The 8,414-nt window shown below is 44.3% G+C and overlaps 1 protein-coding gene across 1 annotated transcript in view; it reads left to right on the top strand.

Annotated features, from left to right (window-relative positions):
- Nucleotides 1-8,414, top strand: part of LOC307085089 (CUB and sushi domain-containing protein 3-like) — a gene marked incomplete at both ends in the record, with an annotated part of 322,874 nt that overhangs the window by 218,499 nt on the left and 95,961 nt on the right.

Genomic DNA, 8,414 nt, shown 5'->3' with positions numbered 1-8,414 from the left:
ACATTAGCATCTTTGCATTGCCTTCACTTTCCTTCCGCAAACAATTAAGGACAGTTGAGATGGTTCAGAAATTGTCCTTTTCTGTGAAATCTCAAGCATTTTGAAGTGTTCATTTGAGCTTGAGAAGCACAGCCTTCTGGCTGGCTGTCTCTCACCCTCTTCCTCACTCTCAATCGTATACCTTCATCTTTTTCCATCTCGCTTGCTCTCTCTTTCTCTCTCTCTCTCTCTCTCTCTCTCTCTCTCTCTCTCTCCCTCTCTTCCTCTCTCTCTCACCCTCTCTCTCCATCTCTCTCTAAGTCTCTGAGTAACAATCAGATTACCTCCTTCCTCAGACTCGCTGATATTCAAAACAGTGTGTGTTTTAAAAAATAAAATCCAAATAACCATATCATTATTCCAAATAACCATATCATTATACAGAATAACCATATCATTATGCAGGGTATCCATGTCATTATCCGGCCGGTGGTGGACCTGCCGGTATGTTCCTGGGTAAACCGGTCCTCAGAGTCCCTGCTCTCTCTGCTCTCCCCAGTCCTCCTTGTAGAGTGGCTTATGGCAGAAAGCGATCGCTAAATGAAATATTATTAATTTTCCCTAACACTTTGAAGCCTGTATCTATAATGCATTTGGCTCCACAGCGTATTATATCACATGAATAACCCATTACCCGAGTGGCTTCATAATATTACCTTTTTATGGTCAGGTATCACAGCAGCTCATAATCTACCCTATCAATGTTGCATGAAAGATTATAGCTTCTTTTTTTTTAAAATATCATGGTTCAATATGATGTGCCACACGAGGTGGGGCAGGGTGGAGGTGTCGTTAGGGCAACGGGTGCAATGAGTTATGAAGGTATTTATAAAAAACCGGGAAGAATGGGCTTCCCAGGAAATGCTTTGCTTGCATTTGTACACAGAGGAAAACCACCTCCCTTAACAATCCATAGTGCGTCGGGGTGATTTGATATTTGTATCCTTTCATTCCCATTATTCCGTCCACTCTGTTTGGTGCGACTTGATGTATGGTTCTTGACAAGTTGGGTGCGTGTATACTTATTGTATCCCGTGGGCTGGTTGCAATGTGGACTGCATTCATATTGGATGGGTTTCTGATTCCAATTTACTGTGTTTACACTGGCTGTGTGATTAGAATCACCAAGACGCGTTATAGAGGAATAGTTACACAGTTGATTGGATGTATTGGTGGCTTCTGCACACGCACACATGCATGCACACACACACACACACATGCATGCATGCACTCATACAGTATGCACATTAACAAATGTAAGCCACACTCACAGACCCACATGTACACATATGCAAACACGCACACACACATACCCACACACACAAACCCATATTCTGTTGTTAGCATGAATGATTGTAGGTAAGGTCGCCAGAGTTTGTTAACACCGTGACCTGTCTGTCTGAAGCCCAGTTCAATCTTTCACCCAGACAGACACACACTACCAGGCCATAGTATCCAAATGCAACATGCAAGTGTAACCTTTGTAATAGTTTGTATGCATTAAAGTTTCATCTTCACTTGTTGCTCCCTCTACGTTTTTTGTGAATAAATGAAATTGGCCGCCTTTCATATATCTGCCCAGCCCATGTCAAACCCCTAAGCTATGTGTTGTTGCTCATGTCTTTTGCATGTTTGTGTTTATGTGTGGCCACGCACACGTGTGTGTGTGTGTGTGTGTGTGTGTGTGTGTGCGCGCGTGTGTGTGTGTGTGTGTGTGTGTGTGTGGGGGGGGGGGGGGGGGGTTGTTCTTGTTTGAGTATGCTCAGGCTCCCATTTCTCGTATAATAGTGTACTAAACCTACAATGATTTCAAGGACAGTAAAACTAATGAATAATTATTCAAATGGCATGGCTGTCAGGCTTTTATGCTTTTGTTCAACCAAAGAAACCAAGGAAACCTTGGGAATTACCATGAGCGTAATTCCGTACAGCACTGCCGGCCTTTATAGAAGCCTTGGCAATTCAACGTATGGCTGCTCATAATAATAAGTAATGCTTCTGAGTTATTTACAGAGTCTTTAACAACATGGCCAACATGCAGCTGTGAGCCAGCGACATATCTGAAGTTATTAATTGAATACTTAAATCATGGTTCGTCTCTCGTTTACCACAGCGTGGGGGGGGGGGGGCGCTGCTTATCGCAGCACTAATGTGTTTCCAGCGCAGCCATCTCTCAAATATGATCAGCAAGCGGGCTGAATAACAGGGGGAACAATGGGTGAACCAGTCGATGAGTCAGGGAGTGGATGAACACAGCTTCGGCGGCACCTTAGACCTTTTGTGATTATCTATAAATGATGCCTCGTACAAAGAGATATTGGCGGTCTGAGATTCTATTTAGGAGATGCCTTTATGCAGGGAGCGACTCACGGTGAATTCTCATTCATGTCATCAGGGTGTAGGTCGGGGTAAGGGCATGGTGCTCAAGGAGGCTGTGGACACAGCGGATCAAACCCAGAACCTTTCAGATTGGAGTCAAACACTTAGCTCTCTACTCTCTACTCCAGACGCTCTCCGTACATACTTCAATCACACTAGAGAACCAGGGATATTAAGACTTCATAAGTCAGTGGTAAACATCGATTTTCTCAAAAATAAATCCCTAAGTAGAAAATGGGAGTCAAACATCGATGAGTATCCTGTCGGCTCCCTCCCCGGCAGGCTTGGCGACTGACGCCCGCCGGTGACTCCCTCCGTCTGTTTGAAGACCGAAATAAATAGTTTGTGAAACCTCCACATGCTGTCATCTCACTTACCTTCGCCCGACACAGTTTTGGCGGGAATCGGAAAAAAAAGTGTGCCTCTCAAGAAAAAGCTTGGGCATGGATTCCCAGGGTTACCCAAGTGACAGCCCTCTGTTACGGCTGCTCTAACCGCGCGCCGACTGAGCCACCACGTCTTGATCGCTGACAAACAAGACAGAGATCACCCTCTTCGTCCGTAATGGCTGAGAGTGGAATGGGTGGCCGGTGGGCAGGCACAGGCGGAATGGCAACACTAACAAGGAGCACCGTTCCACATATATTAATCAGCTGCAGGGGCCTGGATCAGCAGGTGTGTTTTGGATGCGAGTTTGTTTATTTGTTGGTAATCTGTTGTTGTGCAGTAGGCGGTGGCACCAGCTGCTGTAGGTGGAGAGGAACAGAGTCATGTTCCTCCGAGCGGTGGTGATGGAGGTGGCGGAGGCGCTGGTGGTGCAGATGGTAGAAGGAGGCATGACGAGGAGTTGGCCATGGAGCCGCCTCTCTGGCTGAGGTTGAGGCTCTCGCTTTGGTCATTTCTTTTCTTTTTGCATTATTTTTCCTCTCCACTCAATCCTTTCTTCTCTCCTTCTCTGTCCCCTCTTCTCCTGGCCCTCGTCTTCTCTCCCTCTCCTCTCCCTTTCCCATCCCCTCCTCTGCTCCTCCTCTCCTCTCCTTTCCATCCCTCCATCCTCTCCCATCCTCTCCATCTCCCCATCCTCTCTCATCTTTTCCCATCCTCTCCTCTCCTCTTCCCTCCTATCCTCTCCCCTCCTCTCATCTCCTACCATCTCCTCATCTTGTCCCTCCTCTCTCCTCATCTCCTCTCCTCACCTCTCCTTTACTCTCATCCTTGTATTCAATCACTCCTACATTTGAGATTTTAATTTGGATTTACCTGCCGTATTTCATGGTTTTATACGTATTTTCTGTAGGTGCTGGGTTTTATTGGCGGGGAGGATGTCAAGGTGGGATTTAACAGTGTGTTTGACCCTGTGGGGGGGGGGGTGTTTCTGCCAGCTTGGACATAAATAAATAAAGCGAGACCAAAGAGTTATGTTAGGTTTTCCATGCACCTGAAGGATCAGTGACGTGTTTGTGTGTGTTGTGTGTGTGTGTGTGTGTGTGTGTGTGTGTGTGTGTGTGTGTGTGTGTGTGTGTGTGTGTATGGTTGCATGGTCAGTGAGATCCAGATAAGAAGCAGGATTCACTTCATCAAACACACACCCACACTCACACACACCCACTCCGTTAAAGAACATTTCATTCATAAGTTGAAATACAAACTCATGAAATATTCATTTACACCATGACGAGAAAGTGTTTTTGTTTTACAGCTCTAACTATTATGAAGTCTGGTGTAAGCCTTTTTGTGTGCACTGTAATATTTGTGTGTGTGGGTGGGTGGGTGTGTGTGTGTGCGTGTATGTGTACCTGTTTGCGCCATCGTGTGTGTGCCTTTCCATTATCAGCGTTCAGTTCATCTCAAAATTGCATATGGCATTTCATTTTCTCAGGGATAATTACACTTATGTTATAGCGAGGCTCATCCCTTCTTCTAATTTTCGTTGTCTTCCCCTTCATGTTTTTTCTTCATTTAATTTTTTTACATTTTTTGTATATTTTAACCTCACTCCCTGAGACAATACTAAGGAATTTAGGTACTACATTATGGTGAAATTCAAACACCACACAGAAATATGCTGTAACACACAATTTAGAGCCATTGAGAACAGAAATACAGTCCCTTGGCACCAGCATGCGTCAAGACAAAAGACGTGGAAAATATAATTGGAAGGGAGCCATTTGGTTTGAATATATTAACGTGAGTACAGCAATGAAAATTATATTATAATTGGTGTGCAGTAGCGAGTCCTTTTTTGGACTATAAATGCGAGGCACGTTTTTTTATAGAAGCAGTATGTTTGCTTGTCATGTTTTGAATGTGAAAATGTTACAACTAATTAAAGAAATTAACACCGCTTGGAAGCGAAACGTTCATCTTAACATAGACCCAAAAAGAGAAACTGAAGCAAAGTCAGTCCACCCGTGAATTGGAAAATAAATACCTTCCCATTCCATTTTTATCTTGTCCACACATTTGATCTCCCATAGTCGTCAAAATTTTTATTTTAAAATCAATGCGCAGTGAACAAAAGAAACAGCACTTAAACGGTCTATAAGGCCCCGTTTACACAACGACGCTTGCGGGTAAAAACGACAAAATACTTTATCAGAAGTGCCTTTCGTTTAGACGGTGACAGCGTTTTTGGGGCTTAAAAACGCAAAAATCTGAAACCACCCTCCAGAGTGGAAAACTTGAATATGCTCTGCCGTAGTGTTTCCGTCTACACTGCCAAGACGCAAAACTCTGCTCAGATCTGCTCACGGCGCATACGCGTTTACGTCACATACAGCGCCAGTACAGGGAAATAAACAAACATGTTGTATTATTTCCATGCGTCGGACCGTCAAGCTGCTCTGGCAGCTCTAATAAAGTTACAGGACTCTTTCCACGAAATGTACTGGATATGTACAGATAGTATTACTGAACAGAGAAGGATCTGTAATTATGTTTTGGTTTTCGCGGCGCACATAAGAGAAGAAGGAAGATTCTACACATGCGCTCAGACATGGTGGTGTTGTGTGATGGTGTATCACATCACCACCTAGCCGCCTGACATGCATACCCAATCGAAATTCACACACTTTTGCGTCACCGTATGCACGCAGATTTCCTCCCGAAAACGCTCATCTAAACGCGAAATAAAAAGTGAAGACGCGACGCCACTTTTGCGTCTTCTGCTCAGACCGTCATCATGTAAACGTAGCCTAAGAGGCAGCAGCAGCATGAGCCGTCGCCGTGACTACTGTCAGATTTCCATGCAGCAGGTGTGCGCTATCGTTTACGTGTATGATGCCTTCAGCGGGCGGCGTATCACAGTTCTATAATCACTTCTCAAGGGGGGGGGGGTGTAAGCCAGACGCTTACCTGAGGGCCCCGACATCTGGGAGCCGGATCGAAACGACTAAAAACTCATTTATTTCCTGGCCCGTAAAGCCGCTCGTCTGTTGAAGATTACGGCGCTCCCGCCCTTGCCCCGACTCCCCTGGGATTTTATTGTTCTTTTTTGTTATTTAATTTTGTGTACGTTCAGTGCTTTTTTTTCTCTCTCCTTGTTTTAGTGCGCCTATATTGATATGTGCAGATAAGAACGAGCGCTTTTCCAGCAGCTTGCTAATATTCGCACGTTGCTAACCTTGCTCCCTGCTTTAGCATGGGCTGCTATGCTAGCTATCGAGCTAACTGTGCTTAAAAATATTCCCTGTTGCCTGTTTTCCTTTATTTCTTTCTTCCTCCCTGTCGTTGCTGCTCCCGAATGTTTTCACCAGCCACAAAGGGAAAGTTAATTAGTCATGCCTCGATAAATTAAATGTTTCCCTGACGAAAACATCTCTAACGTAACTCATCTTCATTCTACGTTGTAATCTGTTGCATTCTTTATTGGTTCGCAGCGAGCAAGCAAGTGTGAGGGATAAAACGGGACCAGGCCTCGTAACAGGATCGTTGGTGCACGATATAGCATTGACTGTAATATGTAGCACTTACTTAAGTACTCCAGATTTATGGCGGCATGGAATCAGTCAGTGACCTAGCTTCGGAATCCTCGAAAGAATTAAACAGCCGTATGCTTTACCTCAATCCACCATCAAGTCTTGCAGCTATTCCTTGTCAGAATCACATAGCGGGTGGAATAGCACTCATGTGCAAACATAAAATACACTACATTATGCAAGTTGCATAGGCATTCTCGCTCTCTCTCTCTCTCAATCTCTCAATCTCTCTCTCGCTCTGGATGTGTACATAGACACAAACACAGGCATACACATATCCCAATGAGTTAAATCCCTTTAGTCAACATGTTGTTTATAGAATTAAACGGGGTTGTGTATCTGCATATCTGTGTCCCAGAGAGAGAGATAAGAGTGAGAGCTAGATAGAAAAGGAGAAAGCAATACTATGTATTTTATAGAAAGTCTGGTGTGTGGCAGAAGCAATCTCAACATTTCTAGCTGGATTCGTATGTTGGTTAAGTAACATGTAGGAGTGTGTGTGTGTGTGTGTGTGTTTTGCAAGTTGTGATTAGTTGTAGTATAGGAATGTTCCGGCAGTGGGTCCACTCTCCAAAGCAATTTGTTCCCTGCAAGGTGTGTGCGTGTGTGTATGTGTTTGTGTGTGTTCCGCAGCCTGTGATTGGTTGAGTTTGTGGGTCTCATAAAGACAATGTCATGATGGAAATTAATGCAATACATCACAAATATCGCACACTCACGCAAACACACACTGCGCGACAAACAATGAAGCACAGACACACACACACACACAAACGAACAGACCAACATGCACACCGTCCTTTGGAGTGCATGCTGGTGTAAATAAAAGCTGAGCGCAGGAGTGAGAGGAGGAATAGGAGCGAGGGGATGAGAGAGGAGAGGGTAGGCCAGCAGGAAAATGAAAGTGCTTAGAGGAGAGAGGGCTAAACGTTGGCCGGCAGGCCTTCCAAACAGTTCCCCCCCATTTTATCTCCTCCTCCAGCCAATCACAAACAGGCATCTAAAACGGAAAGATTCCGCGTGTTATTACAACAGACCTAGCAACGGATTGAGCAGTTCCACCTTCGACCTCTTGACCTTTACCTTCACAGAGGTTCAAAGAGACAAAGGGCCCGATTTTAACGGTCTGAAGCGCAAGTGAGAAGCGCCAAGCGCAAGTAGTTTTTTGGGAAGTTCTATGGCAATGTTGCTATTTTGCCAGCGCAAAAATGACTCTTGCGCCCGGTGCGAATCTAAAAAGGGTTGGTCTGAAGTAGCCTAATTACCCGTAGGTGTGGTTTGGGCGTAACGTGCAATAAACCAATGAGAGTGCCAGCTCCCATCCCCTTTAAGATCCATGAGCGCATTTGAATCTGACGAGTTGATATTTTGACAGTGCATCTGCAGTCCCCGATGAGACTGATGCACATGACTTTCAAACCTCGAATGGCTCAGTTTATGGCCAAATAATATGGCCTAATTCACACATGGAATAAGGTTTTCTTCCACAACTTCAGAAATACTGAGTCCTCAAATAAATTTTGGCAAAGAAAAAACTTATATGATATAACATATGATATGCGGTAACTGTGGTTCTACTCAATGATATACGCAATACATTATAAACATTGTTTCTTGTATGCATTACCGTGATCGACTTGTGTTCCTAATATGCATGTGTCCCCCCCGTTAATATACATTGTCATGGACTGTATTATGCGTTACAAGTTTAGTTTGCGTGTGTTTAAACAGATGGACGCACACATGCCCGCATTCATTCATTCTTTTAACACTCACTCGTGGTAAAACAATGTTTTCTTACGATCAAATACTCATCAATCCTAAAAGTTATCGCCATGTACACGATGTCTGTGTCAAGAAAATATGTGTTTGCTGTACGGTGTTTGCAGATGCATTGATTTAAAAGTACAACTTATTACCGCTGTAGCAGCTGTTCTTTCCCAAATAATTTACCAAGAATGTGTGGCTAGGTAGATGAGAGAAGCAAAGTGTATGCGCGAGGTGCACAAGCAACATTAT

This window comes from Pollachius pollachius, assembly GCF_949987615.1.
Source record: "Pollachius pollachius genome assembly, chromosome: 13".
In the NCBI taxonomy this organism is placed as follows: domain Eukaryota; kingdom Metazoa; phylum Chordata; class Actinopteri; order Gadiformes; family Gadidae; genus Pollachius; species Pollachius pollachius.
The sequence above is the reverse complement of the archived record's forward strand: the minus strand, read 5'-3'. Positions and strand labels throughout refer to the sequence as shown.